This window comes from Pelobates fuscus, chromosome 3 (genome assembly GCF_036172605.1).
Source record: "Pelobates fuscus isolate aPelFus1 chromosome 3, aPelFus1.pri, whole genome shotgun sequence".
In the NCBI taxonomy this organism is placed as follows: domain Eukaryota; kingdom Metazoa; phylum Chordata; class Amphibia; order Anura; family Pelobatidae; genus Pelobates; species Pelobates fuscus.
The window spans coordinates 261,848,841-261,873,094 of record NC_086319.1 but is presented as its reverse complement, the minus strand read 5'-3'; positions in this window follow the sequence as shown (position 1 = coordinate 261,873,094).

The window sequence follows — 24,254 nt, the reverse complement described above, 5'->3', positions numbered from 1 at the left end:
TCCATATATACACTCACAGACAGCCATATATACAGCAATACACACACATACAGCAATACACACAGACATACAGCCATATACACATACACACAGACAGCCATGCACACGCACAGACAGGAATACACACAGCCACACACAAATAGGCAGCCATACACCCATACACACATTTCCCCCCAACACTTTTTATTATTTTATTATTATTATATTATTATTATAGCTCCCTAACTTTGGGAGAGCTGGGTGGATTTCCTACCTGGGGTCTAGTGGGACTTCTGGGCAGGTGTACATTCAGGCAAGCGGGGGGCAAACAGGCAGCAAGGGAGCATTGATATTGAGCTCTCCCTGCTCAGCTCCCTCGCGCGCCGCAGAGTGATGCCGGGAGCTGGAATGTGACGTCACATTCCGGCTCCCGGCGTCACTCCGGGAAGCTGAGCAGGGAGAGCTTACACTCAGCACAACCTCGCCGCGGGCTGCAAACATATTAGTTGTGGGCCGCATGCGGCTCCCCAAGTTTGACAGCCATGATTCATAGGGAATTATGGCACGTGGATGCAGGGGTATATTAGTATTCAAATTAGTTGTGTGAATGCAGGAGTATATTTGTATGAAGTGTCAGTGTGGAGTGGGTGCACTTGTGTGTAGTGTTTGTGTCTATGTATATGTAGGGATCTCAAATGTATTTGTGTGGAAGAAGCTGTGTGTGTAAATTAAGAGGATTGTTGGTGTGTGAATGTTTGTGTGTATTAATGTTCAGAATGTTCATGTATTTATTTGAGCAGTCAGTATCAGTGTGTGACTGTAGTACTCTATTTGTGAGGAGTGTCAGTATGTGTGTGAATGCAAAACTATATGCCTGTAGATTATCAGTCTGTAAAAACAAATAAGCAGTGTGTCACCATGTGCATGACTTCAGTGGTGTGTTTGCATGCAATTTCTTTCTTTTAAATACGATTTTATATTCATTGTGTGTCTCTGACTCTCTATCTTCCCTAATGTGTGATCTGTCTCTCCTCTCTTTTTTTCTGACACCTTACACTCATCCCAATTGTACACCCACAGACCCACATTTCTCTCTCCTACCTCACCCTATTTACACCCACAGACCCACCTTTCTCTCTCCCACCTCAACCTATTTATGTCCCACCTCACCCTATTTACACCCACAGACCCACATTTCTCTCTCCTACCTCACCCTATTTACACCCACAGACCCACACATATATGCCCCACCTCACCCTATTTACACCCACAGACCCACATTTATCTCTCCTACCTCACCCTATTTAAATCCACATTTATCTCTCCCACCTCATCCTATCTACACCCACAGACCCACATTTATCTCTCCTACCTCACCCTATTTACACCCACATTTATCTCTCCCACCTCACCCTATTTACACCCACAGACCCACATTTATCTCTCCCACCTCACCCTATTTACACCCACAGACCCACATTTATCTCTCCCACCTCACCCTATTTACACCCACAGACCCACATATCTATGTCCTATGCCACCCTATTTACACCCACAGACCCACATATCTATGTCCCACCTCACCCTATTTACACCCACAGACCCACATATCTATGTCCTATTTCACCCCAACCCACCTTTTGTGTCTGTATCCTCTTGGTTGGCTGCATGCATTCAGCTCTCCCTCTCTCTGTCTCCCAGGTGCTGCTCCTCTTGTAGCTGTGTTAAGGCTGCTCTGCATGTGTGGAATGAGAGCAGAGGATGTGATGTCACATGCTTTCCCCTCCTCTCGCTCAACACAGAGTGCCTGCACAGCGCTGGGAGAGTGAGGAGCCCTGAGAGGGGGAACACGCGTGCTGCCAGGTCTCACACTGCGGAGGTAGTTAGGAGGTGATATTTTGCGATAGTTGCAGACTCCCCACAGGCAGGCACAAGAATTAATGCTGGGCTAGATGGGAGATCCAAGGACCTGTCTATGCATCCGGGCCCCTGACTGCCACGGGCCCTCGGTCAGTGACCGAATTGCCCGAGTGGTCAGTCCGCCCCTGCTTCTGTGATGTAATTCCAGTAAAATACAAGTTTAGCAGGCTAAGATTGCCACAAGGCATATGTATGTATATGTGTTTGTAGTATCAGTTAGTTAATTACACGTAGCTAAGATACTGTTATCACTGTACTGACCAGGTGCAGGAATGTAAGAACTGGAATTACGCGTCCCTCTCCTTTGTATCAGATGAGCCACGTGGTTAGACCGGATGGATGAGTTTAGACTCTATTTATTAAATAGGTTAAGGGTATGTGTGGGTGTAGTTAATTGTGGGAGGAGCTACAGTGCTATATAAGGAATGTACTCTATGTATTCAGTACTCAGACTTTGCTGTATTTTGGTGACGCTAGTCCCTCTGAGTCCCGATCGGTGATCCAATAAAGAATCTCTTCCTTCCTGAAGAAACCTGTGTCCATCTCTCTGTGCTTGGCTTCCGTCAGTTTCTCCGGTATCATTTGGTGCATTGGCCGGGAAGCTCATCGTTCAACGGTAGCTGAGAGGCAGAGGCGTGAGACGGTCTATCTTTGCCCACGTTCTCTACGGCTGCACCCCTGAACTTCTGCGTGGACCTCCCTTCGTCTCGGCGCCACTGGTCTGTTGTCCAGGAGATCATCGGCCTCTACGTGAGAAGTGCTGGGGTGTCCCCGTCGATGAGTGTGAACTCAGGTTCAGGAACGAGGAGGTAAGACAACTGCTGTTTTAGACGGCAGGACCCACTAGGGGTATACCGATTGTGCGGTAGGCCCAAAGGGGTTTTGAATCTGTGTATCTGCCCCCTCTGTCGGAGGGAAGGAGCGAAGGCGCACCGCTCGATCGAACGCTCTTTAGTCAGACCGTTTGATTTGGTTAGTCAGGCGGGGTCCTGGTGTAAATAGCCCTAGCCGGACACCGGTGTCTTGTCTAGACTAGCGTTCTAGGGTGTATATTACGTTCGCTAGGTCGGAGGGACCGGGAGACTAAGCGGCGCCTGTGTAAATTCGGTTCGCTAGTTCTCATCCTATCTGGGCTAAGTGGGAAGGCGTGTAAATTTGGAACCCACTAGACTTTTGATAGTGCGACTAAGAGGCGCCTGTGTAAATTCGGTTCTCTAGCTCGCTATATATGTGGTGATTGGGCAGTGTGGCTAACCAAAACGGGTGTATATAGTTTTAGGTAGTCCATTCAAGGTACTGGCCAATAGTTTAGTTGGGAATTGTAAATGTGTTAACGATTGTTTTAGTAAAGTGTATATCTTGTTAGATAGCGCGAGCTCAGCCGTCTAGCGAGAGTGTTAATAGTGTGTTGCTGTATTATAGTGCACGGTACCATAACCCTGTATATTTACTGACATTATATAATAAGTACTAATCATTGTCGTCCATTGCATGTTTAACACCATAACCACTAATAATTGTATTGTGACCTTAACTTGTGCTTTGACCTATGCTAACCGTACTGTAACCGCTATTTGTAAAAGACGATGTTACTGGGGTGTGTTATAGACGGGTAATTCGTATATAGAGAATTATAGCGTGGGTGACTGTATAGTTACGCCAAAGGGCATAATATTGATTATATAGTGACTGGTGTAACAGCTGTGTGTGTATGGGAATTCCCTGAGTGTTTATTGTTATTGTGTACGTTTCACTTGGTAACCGTACCACGTGGTGCTGTTGCCAGAGGAAACGGGTGTGACTGTTGAATAGTACGCGTGTATAGTATTCGTTGTCGACGACGTTCCATTGTTAAGTATGGGTGCGTCGCAGTCAACGATTCCGGATCCCTTAGGATGTATGGTTAAGAATTTTAAAAAGGGATTCAAAGTTTGTGATTTTGGGGTAAAGATGTCTCCTGTACGTTTGGTCACTTTGTGTACTAGGGAGTGGCCTACTTTGGTTGCGGCATGGCCGCCACGTGGCAGTTTGGATCCAACTCTGGTACAGCGCTTACACGTGGCTGTATCGGGTAGGCCTGAACTTTACGGCCAGTTTCCTTATATTGACTGTTGGAGACAGGCCGTAAATGACTCGCCAAAATGGCTCCAGACATGCCACGAGGAGCAGTGTCGCCTCATGGTAGCTAGGACTTGCTCGTCCACTAGGACTGGTGTTAGGCCCATTTTGGACACGCCCCCTGAGTCCGAGATCCCTTTGCCGCCCCCTTACTTTCCGTTAAGAAGAAGTGACGCAAACGCAGGAAGTCCTGCACCCCTCCCCTCATTACCCTCATCCACTTCCGCTTCCTCCTCCAGTACAGGATCCACCCCCCCTCGTACTAAATCTCCCCTTCCGGAACCAGAATCCACCCCCATTAGAAACGAATATCCTGATTTGGCGCCACTTCAGACTTCCGGTCAAGCTTCATCTAGCTCGGCTCGAAGTGTTTTATTTACGACCTTTTCCCAAAACCGACCTCCCACATCCCCATACCCTATCTCTCCCCGACCGGAACCCATGACTGACGCCTCTCTACGTAGCCCCATCCAAACCCGACAGTTGACTGGTGCCCAACAATTAAAGCACTATCAGATGCCTCTTCGTCTGAATCCCGGGTCAGCTTATATCGATGCCGCAGGTCAAATGGCACACGCTGACCCAGTCTTCGTATATGTCCCATTTACCACAACCGATCTTTTAAACTGGAAGACCCATAATTCCTCGTATACTGAGAAACCACAAGCTATGACTGATCTGTTCACCTCAATAGTACAGACGCATAATCCGACATGGGCTGATTGCCAGCAGTTACTAATGACTTTATTTAACAATGAGGAAAGGACAAGAATAAATCAAGCAGCCATTAAAGCATTAGAGGATAGAGCCCGTGCTTTGAACCAAGCCAATCCAGCAGCATGGGCCGCGACACACTATCCCAACACCGATCCCGATTGGAACGTAAATGGTGCTGATATGGTTCAACTCAGAGCCTATAGAGACGCTATAATTGCTGGCATGAAAGCCGGAGGAAAGAAAGCCATTAACATGTCGAAGACAGTTGAGGTGATCCAGAAAAGCGATGAAGCGCCCAGTGTCTTTTATGACCGATTATTGGAGGCATACCGCTTGTATACCCCCTTTAATCCGGAAGACGCAGACAATTCCCGAATGGTTAACTCCGCCTTTGTCAGCCAAGCATACGGAGATATTAAGCGCAAGCTACAAAAGTTAGAAGGGTTTGCAGGTATGTCCATCACCCAACTAATGGAGGTAGCAAATAAGGTCTATATGAACAGGGATACAGAAAGTAAGAAAGAGGAAGAGCGCAAGATGCGTAAAAAGGCTGATATGCTAGCGGTAGCGATCGCAGGCGTAGATAAACGGGGCCCAGATAGAGGCAATAATAGATGGAGTAGGGAGCCTTTGAGTAGGGATCAATGCGCGTATTGCAAGGAAGAAGGGCATTGGAGGAACGAATGTCCGCAAAGAGAGCAGTACGAGAGAGACCAACCCAGGGCAGGCTACGGAAACTTTAGAGGTAGAGCGAGAGGTAGAGGAGGCCCCGGAGGGAGTAATGGTTATAGAGGGAGTAATGGGAACAGAGGAAGTGTTAGGGAAGACAGGTATATTCCAGCAGCGCAAAGGTCCCGCGATAGAGAAGGTAGGGACTTTGTAGGATTGGCTGACACTGTCATGGAGGACTATTGATACCGACCGGGCTCCATCCCCCTTGGTCGAGCGGAGCCTATGGTCGATGTATCAATAGGGGGGAAAAGGAGTGCGTTCATGATCGACACTGGTGCTGAACATTCAGTGGTGACTAATCTAGTTGCTCCTCCATCTGGAAGGACTATTACTGTGATAGGAGCAACTGGAAGAAGTGCTGAAAAACCGGTTCTTAAAAGTCGACTCTGTACATTGGGAGGCCACGTAGTAAAACACCAATTCCTTTATATGCCTGAATGTCCAGTCCAATTGCTGGGACGTGATATGCTATCAAAATTACAAGCGCAGATTACGTTCCTACCAAATGGAACAACATCCTTAAAGTTTAATGGACCTTCAGGTATTATGACTTTATCCGTACCAAAGGAAGAAGAGTGGCGACTTTATACAGTGTTGACTAGCCAAAACCCTAGGAGTGATGAGACATTGTTTAACATACCAGGAGTTTGGGCAGAGAACAACCCACCAGGACTGGCCCGCAATATTCCACCAATAAAAATTGAACTGAAACATGGGGTTTATCCAGTGAGCCTAAGACAATATCACATTCCGCAGAAGGCTAAGAAGAACATCCAATCCTATCTGGATAAGTTCATACGGTATGGTATCCTAAAATTCTGTACTTCCCCCTGGAACACCCCATTGCTGCCTGTTCAAAAGCCCGGTACAGATGAGTATCGACCTGTACAGGACTTAAGAGCAGTCAATGATGCGGTTGTTAGCATACATCCAGTTGTACCCAATTCATATAACCTGCTTGCTTTAATTCCGGGCGGGGCTACTTACTTCACAGTCTTAGATCTCAAAGATGCCTTCTTTTGCCTCCGAATTGCCGCAGAAAGCCAATGTATTTTCGCTTTCCAATGGGAGAACGCTGTAACGGGCTCAAAACGCCAAATGACTTGGACAAGACTGCCCCAAGGGTTTAAAAATTCACCTACCCTATTTGGTTCAGCTCTAAGTCAAGATCTACTGGATTTCGAGTCTATCCCAGGAGAATGTGTATTGTTACAATATGTAGATGACTTGTTGATAGCAGCAGTTACAAAAGAAAAATGTCAGCAAGCAACGCACGATCTACTACATATTCTCTGGAAGGCAGGATACAAGGTGTCCAGGAAGAAGGCTCAGTTGTGTTTGCCAACTGTCAAGTATCTGGGATTCCATATCTCTGAAGGTCAAAGGATTATGGGGCCAGAGAGAAAAGAAGCTGTCTGCCAAATACCAATACCCAAGAATAGAAGACAAGTGCGAGAATTCTTGGGGGCAGCAGGCTTCTGTAGGATATGGATTCCCAGCTATGCGATACTGGCAAAACCTCTGTACGCAGCCATCAAAGGTACAGAGCACGACCCCTTCTTATGGACCCAAGAACAGCAAACGGCATTTGAAGATGTGAAGAAGGCTTTGATGAGTGCCCCAGCATTAGGTCTACCTGATCACACACGACCATTCTACTTATATGTACACGAGCAAAGAAGAATGGCTGTGGGAGTATTGACACAGTACTTGGGATCATGGCAAAGACCTGTTGCCTACATGTCTAAGCAACTGGATGCAGTGGCCAGCGGACTTCCACCTTGTCTAAGAGCCGTAGCTGCAGCCGCCCTGCTAGTAGCTGAAGCCGATAAACTCACTCTGGGTCAAGAACTTTATGTACGAGTCCCACATGCAGTACAGACGTTGTTGGATTACAAAGGAAATCATTGGTTTAGTAACAGCCGTATGACCAAGTATCAAGCAATGTTGTGTGAAAACCCAAGAGTGCATTTAGAGACTGTAAACACCTTAAATCCAGCTACCCTTTTGCCGCAACCTACTGAAAGTCAACATGATTGTTTGGAAGTAATGGATGAAGTATTTTCAAGTAGACCAGATCTTCGTGATTTTCCCATCCAGAACCCCGATGTTCAATATTACACCGACGGCAGTAGTTATGTGAAAGAAGGGATCCGCTATGCAGGATATGCAGTGACAACAATAGACAAGGTGATAGAAGCTCGGCCACTGGCGAAAGGAACATCAGCACAAAAGGCAGAATTAATAGCACTAACACGAGCGTTACAATTGGCTGAAGGTTTAAGAGTAAATATCTATACGGACTCTAAGTATGCGTTTTTAACCACTCATGCCCACGGAGCTTTGTATAAAGAAAGAGGACTACTGAATTCAGAAGGCAAAGAAATCAAGTACGCAGCTGAAATCCTACAACTATTGGAAGCAGTGTGGGAGCCGAAAGAAGTCGGTATCATACATTGTCGAGCGCATCTGAGAGGAGATGGTGATGTAACCAAGGGAAATCGGATGGCAGATAGTGCAGCTAAGCGTGCTGCTGAATCAGGAAGACAGGAGTATGTGGGGCATATAGCTGCTCTTATACCAACTCCACTGTCCCAATGGACTCCAGTTTATACAGCTCAAGAAGAGGAGTGGTTAAAGACTGAACCGGGAAAGTATTTGGAGAACAAGTGGTATCAGCTAGAAGATGGAAGAATAGTCATACCAGCATCACTAGCGGTAGAAATTGTCCAAAATTATCACAACGGGACACATTCTGGGAGAGACAGTACTGAAGAATCTCTCAGGAAACATTTCTACATACCAAGATTGTCCAACTTGACTCAGGCCATTGTACGCAGATGTGTAACGTGTGCTAAGAATAATGCAAGACAAGGACCAGTAAAGCCACCAGGAGTCCAGTTTATGGGGGGACTCCCCATGTCCGATCTACAAATAGACTTTACAGTAATGCCTAAATCGGGTGGACATCGTTACCTGTTGGTAATTGTGTGCACCTATTCAGGCTGGGTAGAAGCATGTCCTACTCGTACAGAGAAAGCAGGAGAAGTTGTAAGATTCCTGCTACGAGAAATAATACCCCGATATGGACTACCCTGTTCTATAGGATCGGACAATGGTCCAGCTTTTGTTCATCAGTGCCTACAACAACTGACTCATATGCTTGGTATAAAGTGGAGGCTTCATACTGCATATAGACCCCAGAGTTCTGGTAAGGTAGAGAGAATGAATAGAACTATAAAGAACCAGTTGGCTAAAATGTGTCAGGAAACCCAACTTAAGTGGAACGTTCTCTTACCCATAGCTTTATTGCGAATCCGCAGTACCCCTACCAGAAGGATGGGCCTCTCTCCTTTTGAAATCATGTATGGGCGACCACCTCCCGTACTTGGTAACTTAAGGGGGGACTTGAGTCAGTTGGGAGAAGGAATTACCCGGCAGCAGGTTGTAGAGTTGGGTAAGACTATGGAGGAGGTACAGAAATGGGTACAAGATAGATTACCTGTGAATATTTATCCCCCTGTTCATAGTTATCATCCAGGAGACCAAGTGTGGATTAAAGAGTGGAATAATGTACCGTTAGGGCCCAAGTGGAGAGGTCCTTATGTTGTTCTTTTGTCTACCCCTACAGCGATAAAAGTAGCCGAAGTAACTCCGTGGATACATCACTCCAGGGTTAAACCAGCAGCAGTCGATTCTTGGCAAATTACAGCAGATCCAGAGAATCCCTGCAAGATCCGGTTGAAACGCACTACTCAGTCGGAGTAACGAGGAATTATTGTGGATTACAAATTTTATTGTTACAGGTGTGAGTGAGAAGGCCATAATAAAGCCTGTCCGCTTACCAACACATAGTGTATAAGCCAGGAAAGTCTCGAAGGGACACCTGTGAAGACGAGCAGAACTCCATTCCCTGCAGCCCTCACATCCTGGAAGCTGAGGTTCCATCGCACGGACGAAGACTGAGGATGACGGCGAAAGATGTGCTTTTGATTGTGTTTATTTATATGTGTTTTTATATTCAGGAAGGTAGAGGTACCGACACTCCTAGCTGTGAGGTATGCATTAAGACTACGAGAACAGGTAACCATATTTCCCAAACCCTAATTTGGCATTCACAATACGAATGTAAAGGAGAGGTATCAAGATGTAGATACCTAAATATAGACTATAGTGTGTGCCATTTAGGAGTAGGAGAACCTAAGTGCTTCAGTCCAGAGTATCAACCTCGTACAATTTGGTTGACTCTCAGGAATGGAGATCCTCAGGGGACCCTAATTAATAAGACGGTGTTAGAATCCGTACATTCTTCGGGTGTTCTGCTATTTGATGCATGTAAGGCGATATCAAGTGGTAGAAAACCGTGGAATGTATGTGGGGATCTTAGATGGGAGAGGACGTATGGGTCTAATGATAAATATATTTGTCCCAGTAGTAAAAATAAATATGTGAGTCCTAGATGCCCAAATAAAGACTATAACTTTTGTCCATATTGGTCTTGTGTGGGGTGGGCGACTTGGGGACAGACAGTAGATAAAGACATGATAGTGACTAAGTTGCCGACTAGCCCTTATTGTAAGTCTATGGAATGCAACCCAGTCCATATACTTATTAATAACCCCGACAAGTTCCTAGATAAGTATGGAAATTTATTTGGGTTTCAGATATACGGGACGGGTTTAGATCCTGGGACATTATTGTTTATAGGAATAGAGACTGATACGGTATCCTCCCAGACTCATCAAGTATACCATTCCTTTTATGAAGAGATGAGTATAGATAATAAGATCCCCCATAACGCTAAAAACCTGTTCATTGACCTAGCTGAAAGTATTGCCGGTAGTCTTAATGTTACCAACTGCTATGTGTGTGGAGGTACTAACATGGGAGACCAATGGCCTTGGGAAGCAAAGGAGGTAATGTCCGGTTCTGAGGCAGTTGACCAACTAATATCTACACAAGCCGATTATCATTTGAGTGTTAGAGGTAAATCTGAGTGGAGATTAAAGACCTCCATCATAGGTTATGTTTGCATAGCAAGGAAAGGAATAATGTATAATACTTCTGTAGGAGAATTAACTTGTCTAGGGCAAAAAGCTTATGATGATGATACTAAAAATACAACTTGGTGGTCGGCTTCAAATGTCTCAGAACCATCTAACCCGTTTGCTAGATATGCCAGTTTAAAGGATGTGTGGTTTGATTTATCCATCACATCTACCTGGAGAGCCCCAGCAAATTTGTACTGGATCTGTGGTAAGAAAGCCTATTCGGAGTTGCCACAGGACTGGGAAGGGGCATGTGTGTTGGGTATGCTCAAACCATCCTTCTTCTTGTTACCGATTGAAACAGGTGAGACTTTAGGTGTTAAAGTGTATGATGTGAATCATAGGAAGAAAAGGGGACCCTTAGAGATAGGCACCTGGGAAGATAATGAATGGCCTCCCCAGCGTATCATAGATTATTATGGGCCAGCCACGTGGGCAGAAGATGGTACCTTTGGTTATAGAACCCCAATTTATATGCTCAACCGTATTATAAGATTACAGGCGGTGGTTGAGATTATTACTAATGAGACCTCACAAGCACTCAATCTTCTAGCGAAGCATAATACCAGGATGAGGACAGCAGTGTACCAAAATAGATTAGCCTTGGATTACCTTTTGGCAGTAGAGGGAGGTGTATGTGGGAAGTTTAACCTGAGCAATTGCTGTCTTCAAATAGATGACGAAGGGCAAGCAATAGCTGAGCTTACTAGCCATATGGTTAAACTAGTGCATGTGCCTACTCAGGTATGGAAAGGGTACAATCCAAGTAGTTGGTTTGGTAGCTGGTATGAGTGGTTTGGAGGGCTTAAGGCAGTGGTAGGTGGAGTCCTACTGATTTTACTGTTGTGTCTACTCCTACCGTGTCTTATACCCTTAGTAGTTAGGTCTGTGCAAAGCCTGATAGGAAGTATAGCAGAGAGGAAGGCTGCTGCACAGATAATGGCGATATATAAGTATAAGGCTCTAGATCAAGGAGAACCAATGCAGGAAGATGAGTGTTAAAAGATTCACATCATAAGATAAGTCTGGTCTGGTTCATGGTAACCTGAGGTATATGCAAACCAAGGTTAAGTGATGCCTCAAGTAATTGTGAAATATCAGAGGCATCAAAGGGGGGAATGTGATGTAATTCCAGTAAAATACAAGTTTAGCAGGCTAAGATTGCCACAAGGCATATGTATGTATATGTGTTTGTAGTATCAGTTAGTTAATTACACGTAGCTAAGATACTGTTATCACTGTACTGACCAGGTGCAGGAATGTAAGAACTGGAATTACGCGTCCCTCTCCTTTGTATCAGATGAGCCACGTGGTTAGACCGGATGGATGAGTTTAGACTCTATTTATTAAATAGGTTAAGGGTATGTGTGGGTGTAGTTAATTGTGGGAGGAGCTACAGTGCTATATAAGGAATGTACTCTATGTATTCAGTACTCAGACTTTGCTGTATTTTGGTGACGCTAGTCCCTCTGAGTCCCGATCGGTGATCCAATAAAGAATCTCTTCCTTCCTGAAGAAACCTGTGTCCATCTCTCTGTGCTTGGCTTCCGTCAGTTTCTCCGGTATCACTTCTTTTATATGCCATGACAATGTATAACGGTTTTGACTCTGTTGGTTTGTTTTGCTGTTGTGGCATTGCAGACCAGTTTTGTAATTCTCTGCACGAAAAATAAAGAAAAAAAAAAAAAATCAAATTAGTCTCTGCAGACGACACACATAGTATGGTCTCCTTTCTTCTTGCAGCATCCCACTCTGGTGGAACTCACTCTGTCCCCATCACCCTAATGTCTTTGGGATTGCTATAATGCTTCTTTGAAACGAGTTCCTATTAGGGATATCTTGTCTTGCATGAGAATCACTAAACAATGTTTTCTAAATCTCGATGTGAAGGACCTTAAAGGATCACTAACGTGTCAGGAAAACAAAGCGGTTTTCCTGACACTATAGTGCCCTGAGCGTGCCCCCACCCTCAGGGTCCCCCTCCCTAGTTGCTGAAGTGGTTAAAACCCCTTCAGCAGCTTACATTATTCCAGCGCCGGGCTCCCTTGGCGCTGGTGACCTCTCCCCCCTTACACATGTCAGCTCTCCCGTCCAACGTCAGCGGAGCCGAATGCGCATGCGCAGCAAGTGCCGCCCGCGCATTTAAAGTGACCATAGGAAGCATTTCTCAATGCTTTCCTATGGACGCTCTGCGTGAGGGAGGCGAAATGTGCCTCCAGTGTCGCAGATGCACATCTAGTGGCTGTCTGGAAGACAGCCACTAGAGGCTGGATTAACCCCAAATGTAAACAAAGCAGTTTCTTTGAAACTGCTATGTTTGCATCTGAAGGGTTAAAACCTGAGGGACCTGGCACCCAGACCACTTCATTGAGCTGACCCCTTGCAACACCACCTTTGTGGTATACTTCTTAGTTTGCACCTGTGGGCTACAGTATGCAGGGCAATTCTCAAGGTCCGTAAAATCAAAATTTAGAAAACATTGTTTAGCGATTCTCAAGCAAGACAAGATATCCGCAATAGCAACTCATTCAAGAATCACATTATAGCATCCCCAAAGACATTAGGGTGATGGGGACAGAGTGGGTTCCACCAGAGTGGGATGGATGCTGCAAGAAGAAAGAAAAGGTTGTAATCTGCAGAGAATAATTGGGTTTTAAAGTTGGGTTCTTTGTGACCAAATTGTGTCAATGAAGAATTGGACTTTTCTGTTTTATAATTTTTTTGCTAACGCAGAAATTGCATTATGTATTTTTTTGTTTTTTGTTTTTTTGCATTGTGTTATATTCTTGAACTATGTTTGTAATATTATGTTAACCCGGTCCTGAATATTTATTAATTGTGGGGGGTTTTCACCTTAAATAATATTATAATAAATATTTTTCCATTTTTTTTTAACTTGTGTTGTGAGTAGATTTTTAACATAAGGATCTTTCATAGTGAGGAAACAATAAAATGGGAAACCCTATTTAAACCCACTCCTTAATTTGGGCTGACATAAAAAGAACCCGTTTGACTAATTTTGTATCAACATATCTTGACAAAGTGTCCAGGTGAAACGCGTAGATCTAGCTGTTTTTTTACGGAGTTGGTCAGGTATGGAGCGGAACTATCTGCGAGCAGTGGTTGTCTACTTCAATGGGAATGAGTATTTATATTAATTACCCTATGCGAAGTGTGGCCACTCGATTTCTCGGTCAGAGAGCTGGCTTTTATTGGGAGCATTGTTGAGCATTAGTGATGTCCCGAACAGTTCGCCAGGAACCGTTCGCCGGCGAACATAGCGTGTTCGCGGTCGCGAACACACGCGATGTTCGGTCCGCCCCCTATTCGTCATGGAGGTGGGAGGGTCTGGGAGGGAGGGTCTGCTGCTGATTGGCTGGAATGTGTCTGCTGACTGTGGTACAGGGTCAAAGTTTACTCAATGATGACGAATAGGGGGCGGACCGAACATTGCGCTATGTTCGCTGGCGAACAGTTCCTGGCGAACTGTTCGGGACATCACTATTGAGCATGCTTCATGCTTCATAAATATTTAAACCAGAATTTTGGTGAAACTACTAAACAAGGCATATGCAAGCAGACTGAGACTTTGTTGCACTGACCCTGAATGGTCATATCCGCTCTGTCACCTGAACTTTTTCACTGCTTTTTCAATATCTAATTTCTGTGATCCTTTATTTGAATATGTGATGTATACTCGAGCATGCTCCTGATCTACTGGTATTTGGTTTTAATAAATATTTGAATTTAATATACATTATCTTGGTGCCACCTAAATATGTTTCTAAATAATTTTTACGAAGACGCCTATACTTAGTGGAGTGGCAGCCAGAATAATTTATTTTATATTCCTTTTTATTACCCACTATATTGTAGTTCTATATGTAAAGCTGATTTATTCCAACATTTGATAAAAATAATAAATTGGCAATTTTATAAATGAACCTTGTTACACCCACCAACTGTCAATCAGAGAACAGGTCCTGTTACTTCTGCTTGCTCAGCTCACTGACCCTAAACTCAAGAGGTAGCCCTGAAACGCACATGTGTGAAGGAAACTGACTGCTATTATTTCACAGTCAAATTTCTAGTTTTTTTTTAATGTACACTACTGTTACACCAGATATGAGTTGCACTGGTGTGACACTGTGCCCTGGCAGGCCCTGAAACGCACACGTGTGAAGGAAACTGACTGCTATTATTACAGTCAAAAAAGTTTTGTTTTTTTTAAATGCAAGCTATTGTGACACCAGATATGAGTGGTGGCACTGGGACCACCTTAAAAATATTGGATATCGCTAAAAATCATGATCACTATATACTTTTTCTACAAACCTCTAAAACGAACCAAACTACTCATCCATCCGCTATACCACTTTATCCCACCTAGAACTAGTGCCCAGTTAAAATACTTGACTCTTACTTACCCACACTCAGTCATGCCACACACATTTCACCACTACTCCCACTGAATCCCTCTGACTACGGCTAAATTCATCTTCTACATCAGAACACTACTCCTAAGATTAGGTTGTATCCATATCCAGTGCATATTATTAAAAGATTGGGCAGATGGAAATCCTCAGTCTACAACCGATATATTCCTCATCCCGAAAAAGAAATGAGGAAAGCTTTTAAAAGTTTGGCTTTGTAAATTTGATGCAATAAGTGTGTTTTTCTTTAATACCTTTTCACCCTCTTTGCATGAACCCGATTTACATATATTACTAATATGTTTCTGAACATATATATTATATTATTCACTCACTCACTCACTCTCTGGGCCGGCCTAAGACATCATGCTGCCTAGGTCCAACGATAAATGACTATGGGGGATAATGTATAATAAACACAGGTTACTGGCTATGGGGGGGATAATGTATAATAAACACAGGTTACTGGCTATGGGGGGGATAATGTATAATAAACACAGGTTACTGGCTATGGGAGGATAATGTATAATAAACACAGGTTACTGGCTATGGGGGGATAATGTATAATAAACACAGGTTACTGGCTATTGGGGGATAATGTATAATAAACACAGGTTACTGGCTATGGGGGAGATAATGTATAATAAGCACAGGTTACTGGCTATGGGGGGGATAATGTATAATAAACACAGGTTACTGGCTATGGAAGGATAATGTATAATAAACACAGGTTACTGGCTATGGGGGGATAATGTATAATAAACACAGGTTACTGGCTATTGGGGGATAATGTATAATAAACACAGGTTACTGGCTATTGGGGGATAATGTATAATAAACACAGGTTACTGGCTATGGGGGGATAATGTATAATAAACACAGGTTACTGGCTATGGGGGGGGATAATGTATAATAAACACAGGTTACTGGCTATGGGGGGATAATGTATAATAAACACAGGTTACTGGCTATTGGGGGATAATGTATAATAAACACAGGTTACTGGCTATTGGGGGATAATGTATAATAAACACAGGTTACTGGCTATTGGAGGATAATGTATAATAAACACAGGTTACTGGCTATTGGGGGATAATGTATAATAAACACAGGTTACTGGCTATGGGGGGATAATGTATAATAAACACAGGTTACTGGCTATTGGGGGATAATGTATAATAAACACAGGTTACTGGCAACGGGGGATACTGTATAATAAACACAGGTTACTAACTATGGAGGATAATGTATAATAAACTCAAAAAAAAATAATAATACAAAAAAAAATGAATGCAGCTTCAGATGAATGCAGCTTCAGAATTAATCTAAATTGTATGCTGTCTAGGAGGTAGGAGGGTCTAGGAGGGAGGGTCTGCTGCTGATTGGCTGGAATGTGTCTGCTGACTGTGAGGTACAGGGTCAAAGTTTACTCAATGATGACGAATAGGGGGCGGCAGGGCCGTTTGAAGGAATTTGGGGGCCCCAAGCAAAATAGACATGGAGGCCCCCCCCCTCCACGCCCTCCCCACCTTACGCACGCAAAGCCTACAGGAACCACAATAATTAACATACACCACCCCATAATTAATACACCCCCATAATATACACCCCCCATAATTAATCCACCCCCCCATAATTAATCCACCCCCCATAATTAATCCACCCCCCATAATTAATCCACTCCCCCATAATATACACCCCCCCATAATTAATACACTCCCCCATAATTAATCCACCCCCCCATAATTAATATACACCACCCCATTATTAATACACCCCCATAATTAATATACACTCCCCCATAATTAATACACTCCCCCATAATTAATATACACCCCCCATAATTAATACACTCCCCCATAATTAATCCACCCCCCCATAATTAATACACTCCCCATAATTAATCCACCCCCCATAATTAATATACACCACCCCATTATTAATACACCCCCATAATTAATATACACCCCCCATAATTAATACACTCCCCCATAATTAATATACACCACCCCATTATTAATACACCCCCATAATTAATATACACCCCCCATACTTAATACACCCCCATAATTAATATACACCCCCCCATACTTAATACACCCCCCATAATTAATATACCCCCCATAATTAATATACCCCCATAATTAATATACCCCCCATAATTAATATACCCCCATAATACACTCCCCCATAATTAATACACTCCCCCATAATTACTACACCACCCCATTATTAATACACCCCCATAATTAATCCACCCCCCCCATAATTAATATACACCACCCCATTATTAATACACCCCCATAATTAATCCACTCCCCCATAATTAATCCACTCCCCCATAATTAATACACCCCCCATAATTAATACAACCCCCATAATTAATATACACCCCCCATAATTAATATACACCCCCCATAATTAATATACACCCCCCCATAATTAAAATACACCCCCCATAATTAATATACACCCCCCTATAATTAATACACCCCCTTTAATTAATTAAATAACATTACATAAATTACAAAAACACATAAATTACTACTCACGTTTTGATGATGCCTTCCCTCCGAGACCGACCACTGGATCCTTGCGCTGAAGATCCGTGAAGGCGGATTGACGGCGGCGCTGCATACGGCGTCATCACGCCGCGTCCCAAAGACTCCTCCCCTTCTCAAAGGTGCGGCTGAGGCTGAGCGCAGCGTGATGATTGGGGCGACACATGACACTTGAAGTCATGGCACCTCCCTGGACAGTGGCACCCGGGGCGGGCCGCCCCCCGCCCCCCCCTTAGTACGCCATGAGCCTCATCGAGAAAGGAGTGCTGCAGCCGCCTGAGGCTCTCTATAGAGCGCTCAGGCGGCTGCAGCCTTATAGGAAGCACCGGCTCTGCTTGGGGCCCCAGGCCAGCTCGGGGCCCCAAGCAGGTGCTTGGTTTGCCTGTCGGGTAGCGACGGGCCTGGGGGGCGGACCGAACATCGCATATGTTCGCCGTCCGTGGCAAACGCGAACAAGCTATGTTCGCCAGGAACTATTCGCCAGCAAACCTTTCGGGACATCACTAGTTACATTATATGATCATACATTGCATAAGCCTGCCACAACGTCAATGTACCCCATATTCGGCAGGTCCCACTCTAACTGCCTAATGTCTGCTAAATCAGGTACTCACTTGGGGAAATCCTTCCATCTCGAGTTCTCTGCAGTACAAGGCTAAATAGGGTCCTGAGATGAGGCACCTGTGACAGGGAGGGATTGGGAATGGGATTTTCCCAAGTGAGTAGCTCACTTAGCAGACATTAGGTGGTTAGAGTAGGTAGCTGTTTAGCAGATAGGGAGTGCGCTGGTTTCTCATTTTTTACTACACATACAGACAGACAGACAGGCACACAGACAGACACATACACACATACATACAAACAAGCACACGCACACACAAAATGTTTAACACCTTTCTGTTTCCAACCTCTTAGGTGGAGGAGGGTGACTTTCCCTGGGGTCCAGTGGTGGCTCAGGTGGATGGGAGTCAGAGTTCCCACTCTGACTCTCTGTTCTTCCTTCCGCGTGGGCTCAGTGTATGCTGGGAGGAGTGACGTGCGGTCACTTCCTCCCAGCTCTGTGTGATCCCTGCCAATCCATATCCATCTGGTGGCCCTGACAGCATCGGCCACCTGATGGATGGTGGCCCCGGCGGCTTGCCGTGCGGGCTGGGGCCGCAAAAGATGATGGTGGGTACCTGGTCGCAAGGGTCCGAAGGGCAGCCGGGCCCACTGGAGCGACCGCGGTATGTACGCCAGTGGGTGTGAGGCAAAAGAGAGCTCTATATTCATCAACTGCAACTACAGATTGAAGTGAAACAGAGCACTGTATTCACCAACTGCCATTCACAAAGTGAGTTCACAGATACCACTGTATTCACCAACTGCCTTCACAGAGTGAGTTTATAGAGAGCGCTGTATTCACCAACTGCCATACACAGAGTGAGTTCACAGAGTGCCCTGTAGTCACCAACTGCCATTCACAGAGACCGATATATTTACCAACTGCCATTCACAGAGCCAGGTCACAGAGACCACTGTATTCACCAACCCCCATTCACAGAGTGAGGTCACAGAGAGAGCTGTATTCACCAACTGCCATTCACAGACTGAGGTCACAGAGAGCGTTGTATTCACCAACTGCCATTCACAGAGTGAGGTCACAGAGAGAGCTGTATTCACCAACTGCCATTCACAGAGTGAGGTCACAGAGAGCGTTGTATTCACCAACTGCCATTAACAGAGCCAGGTCACAGAGAGCGCTGTATTCACCAACCCCCATTCACAGAGTGAGGTCACAGAGAGCGCTATATTCACCAACTGCCATTCATAGAGTGAGTTCACTGAGAGTTCTTTATTCATCAACTGCCCTTCACAGAGTGAGGCAAAAGAGAGCTCTATATTCACCAACTACCATTTACAGATTGAAGTGAAGCAGAGCACTGTATTCACCAACTGCCATTCACAAAGTGAGTTCACAGAGAGCAATGTATTCACCAACTGCCTTCACAGAGTGAGATCAAAATGATCACAGCATTGACCAACTGCCATTCACAGAATGAGTTCATAGAGAGCGCTGTATTCACCAACTGCCATTCACAGAGTGAGTTCACAGAGAGCGCTGTATTCACCAACTGCCATTCACAGTGTGAGTTCACAGAGAGCGCTGTATTCACCAACTGCCATTCACACAGTGAGATCAAAATGATCACAGCATTGACCAACTGCCATTCAAGTTAGGTCAAAGAGAGGGCTTGTGACTAACTGAGCTTTGTCACAGGTCCTTGGAGGGGCCTGCTGGCCAGCCTCTTACCAAATGACTATGGGCCCTTTAAAAAAACAACAATGTGAACAGACTTGGTTCGTGGGATTTTATATTTTGTTCAGGAACCGAACAGCCGCACGAACTGGAGACCACCCTGGAGCTTGTTAAGCCTAATTGCTAATTTGTAGCAATTTCCACCGTTGCCGTGGTAACCCGATTGATTGGGCAGTGCATGCGAGATCCATGGTCTGCAACTCTGCACATTGCGGCGCTGCAGACCGCAGGTCTTGGCGATCGCGGCAGGAGGGGCATTGCCGTTTGCCCCGGGCACCCCCCCTGGTAAGTCGCACCCGGGGCGGACTGCCCCACCCCCACCCCCCCTTAGTACGCCACTAGTCATATCATATGCGTAGAATTTCTCCTTATTTTCGGTGTTTTAGTGTTCACTGTTTTTAGAATAGTGTAATTTTAATTTTGCTAACAATTGGAATGTAGGCCTCTCTTGATCTTGAGGCCCTAGGCTGAAGCCTAGTTAGCCTATAGGAACTCTGGACTGGGAGAGGTCTACCCACTGGAAGCTGGATCCTGGTCTTGGGTCCAGGGTAGGTGGAGGACAGCAAGACCCCAACCAAGCTGCGGCAGTTTGTGGGGTTTACGGTGGTTATGGTGTTCCAGTACGGTGCTTATGGTGCTCGCAAGTATTAGGAAGCAGCGATTGATGGAGGTACCCAGTCGGGGTGCCAGGCGGTCCGTCACAGCGCTAAATTCCCCAACTGCCATTCACAGAGTGAGGTCAAAGAGAGTGCTGTATTCACCAACTGCCATTCACAGAGACCGATATATTTACCAACTGCCATTCACAGAGTAAGGTCAAAAAGAGCACTGTGTTCACCAACTGCCTTCACATAGTCAGTTCACAGAGAGCACTGTATTTACCAACTGCCATAAAACAGAGTGAGTTCACAGAGAGAGCTATATTAACCAACTGCCATTAACAGAGTCAGGTCACAGAGAGCGCTGTATTCCCTAACTGCTATTTACAGAGTGAGGTAAAAGAGAGCACTGTATTCACCAACTCCCTTCATAGAGTGAGGTCACAACTGGCATTCACAGAGTGAGGTCACAGAGAACGCTGTATTCATCAACTGGCATACACAGAGGGAAGTCACAGACTGTACAACTGCGACTGCTTGAGAGTGAGAGTCTCTATATCAATCTATATATCAATCTATATACCTGGTTTTAAGCACTCTAACTTCTCTCATTACTAAAATCTCTCTATTCTTCTGCTCACCTGTCCCTCCTGACACCATCTTCATTGCTTACACTTTACACTTTCCCCTCTCTATTCATCCCATGCACTTTACTTATACCACTCAAGCCTATCTCCACCAACTCTTTCTAAATCCTCTAAATACAAACCCTCTTACAAAACGTTTAAATCCTACTCCCAACTTCACTTCCTTTCTATCCTTCTGCTCCTAGCAGCTGGTGATGTCTCTCCAAACTCTGGTCCCACCTCAGCAGACTCACTATGTACTAACTCAAAGAACACCAACAACAACCTCATACCGATCTCATGTTACTCTGTAGAATATTGCATATTCTATGTTTCTATTGATTATGTATGGATGTCTGGATTGACATAACTAACAGGTGGTATCAATAAGTCACAAGGCTTTCTTTGTCTGAGAACTTTGGAATGTGGATTGGAGGTCTTGTCCTTATGTGGCTAAGGTTATACTCTGACATCATTATGGTCATATCTATTTAGAATAGGGGACAAAGGACCACAAGGTCTTGCTGTTGCTTGCTGCTTGCTGCACGAGGTTGTTCTTCTTGTCCGGCTGTCTAACTATGTAGAGACTAACTCTCCCTTCAGGAGTCCAGCAATTACCATCTGCTGTTGAACATTCATTATCCTGTAACATAATTTGTTGTTTTATTATGAAACTAAGAATAAACCTGAAGAAACTGTAAGTCAGATTGCGTATTAGTATTTTTGGTTAATATAGACGTATATTAACATGTCAAGCCTTTTACCCAAGGAGAAATATACATAAAATAATTATTTCAATCAACTGGAAAAAGAAGAAGCGGAATTTATTACATACTCTTCCTTTAAATTCTCATTCCACACTGCCTACTGGAATGCACGCTCTGTTTCCAACGGTACCAAATCCACTGCTGTCCACAACCTTTTCATCTCTCGTTCCCTAGACCTACTAGCCTTAACGGAAACATGTGTCTACCCCTCTGACACCGCTACCCCTGCATCTTTATCCTTTGGTGGTTTTCAACTTACAACCCAAGACACTCTGAAAATAAAGGTGGTGGTGTAGGGTTTCTGCTTTCGCGTCACTGCTCCTTCAAACCTCTACCCACCCCCCCTTCCATCTATTTCTCCTCTTTTGAAATTCGTTCGATCCTCCTTTCCAAACCCATCTCTGCTAACATTGCCATTATTTACCGCCCCCCTGGTTCCCTTCTGCTCTTCCTTGACCACTTTGCTGCCTGACTTTACTACTTCCTCTCCTCTAATATTATATCTCTAATTCTCAGGGACTTCAACATTCCCATTCCCACCCTTGACCTTAGTAGCATCAAAACTACTTTCAATTACTTCCTCCCTTGAGCTAATTGTAGTGGAGCTCCAATATTCAACATAAATATCTCCGCTGTAGAATCCTTGTAGCCGAGGAAGCAATAAGATATCCAAGGCACAATCCCACCAGTAACTGAACGACACACAGTTCTGGGAGTCAACTGATATTTATTCAGCCACAGCTGGCTTTTATGCAACTCCCCATGCAAGGGGTTTCTTAAATCATATTCCAGGGGACAAGAGGCAAGTCAACATTTCACAGACTCCTCCTCTGTGCCTGGGAGCTAATTGAGTAAGGACAACTCTTTAAATAAACTATCTCCCAGGTACAGAAAATATACAATATTTATAAACAGCATAAAACACATTTTAATATTTCAGAGCCCCACAGAATAGCTGGGATCTGAGCGCCCACTTTGTAAAAATATGACTGAGATCCGTTCGATAGTTTAGGAACACCATTCGAGTGGAGTTTGGACTGGTCTGCCACGAGGTGAAGCCCCAAAACAGTTCCAGAGAAATTTAGGCTTTGACCAGTCTTCTTTCGGGAGTTCTCACATGAACGCCAATGAAAGCTCCCCCTGGCTACTAGCATACACATGTTCCCCTCTGTTCTGTAGTTTAGGTCTCCCGAACGCCGTTCTTGGTGGTTTGGGAAATTGAATGGGCAGCGGTATCAGTTTGCCAGATGTTCACGTAGTAGAGTAGCCAAAATTAGTTCCAGGTTGTTGAGGACCATGTACCGCTGCCCACTTTCGAGAGACAAAATGGCCACCATCTGTTTGCACACGTGCGTTCGGTAATACGAACGGCGGTCACACCGGGGAAACACTTTCTTTAACAAGCAATTTGTGGTTAGCAGCCGGGGTGGTCGGTTATTAAATGATGCGAACCCAGAGACTACACAGATGGGGTTCGGTAAATGAACGGCAGGATACGGACAGCCGAACAAAGGGAATGAAAAAGGGTATAACAACGTTCACTCTGCTACACTAATGCAGTGTGCCAATTCTCCCACCCATGTAGCTGGCAATACCCCCGATCTTATTTTCTCTTATGCATGTATAGTCTCTAATCTCTGCAGCACTCCATTTCCTCTCTCAAATCATCACCTCTTATCATTTACTCTTGAGAGCCCCCTCACCCAACAACCTCAGCCTAATCCCCTCAACTCAGGGGAAACCTGAATTCTGTTAACTTCCAGCAGTTGTCAGCTGATATTGATTCCCACCTCGTATCCATGCCTACATTCTCCTGTGCCTCACTGACTATCTCCTCATATAACACTACTCTCACCCCTGGACGCTGCAGCTTGGCTCCAAACGTGCATCTTGAGGAGACCACGCCCCCAGCCATGGCACACCAAATTAACATGCTACCTCCAGAGATACTCCCGTTCTGCTGAATGCTGCTGGAAGAAGTTTCACACCCATTTAGACTTTCTCCATTATAAATTCATCTTGCTTTCATAAACTGCAGCCCTAGCCCTTGCCAAAAAGTCATACTTTTCCTCTCTTATTACTTCATGCTCCCGCAATCCCAGGCGTCTCTTTGATATTTTTAACTCTCTTCTTCGCCCTGCTGTGACCACCCCCCAAACCAGCTGATAGCTTTTCATTCTACTTTACCAAAAAGATTGAAAAGTTAAGGAAAGAATTCTCCCCACCTTGCCCCTCTCTTTCTCAACCACACCTAGTTCATACCTCTCCTACCCTTCAGACTTTCTCCCAGTCTACTGAAGAAGTGGCTGTGCTTCTCCTTTCCTCTGGCCCCACTACATGCCCGCTTGAACCTTTTCTGATCTCTCTCCCCTTATCTTGTGCTTTCCTTAACACACATCTTCAACTGCTCTCTCTCTTATGGCATTGTCCCTGCTGCCCTTAAACATGCTACTGT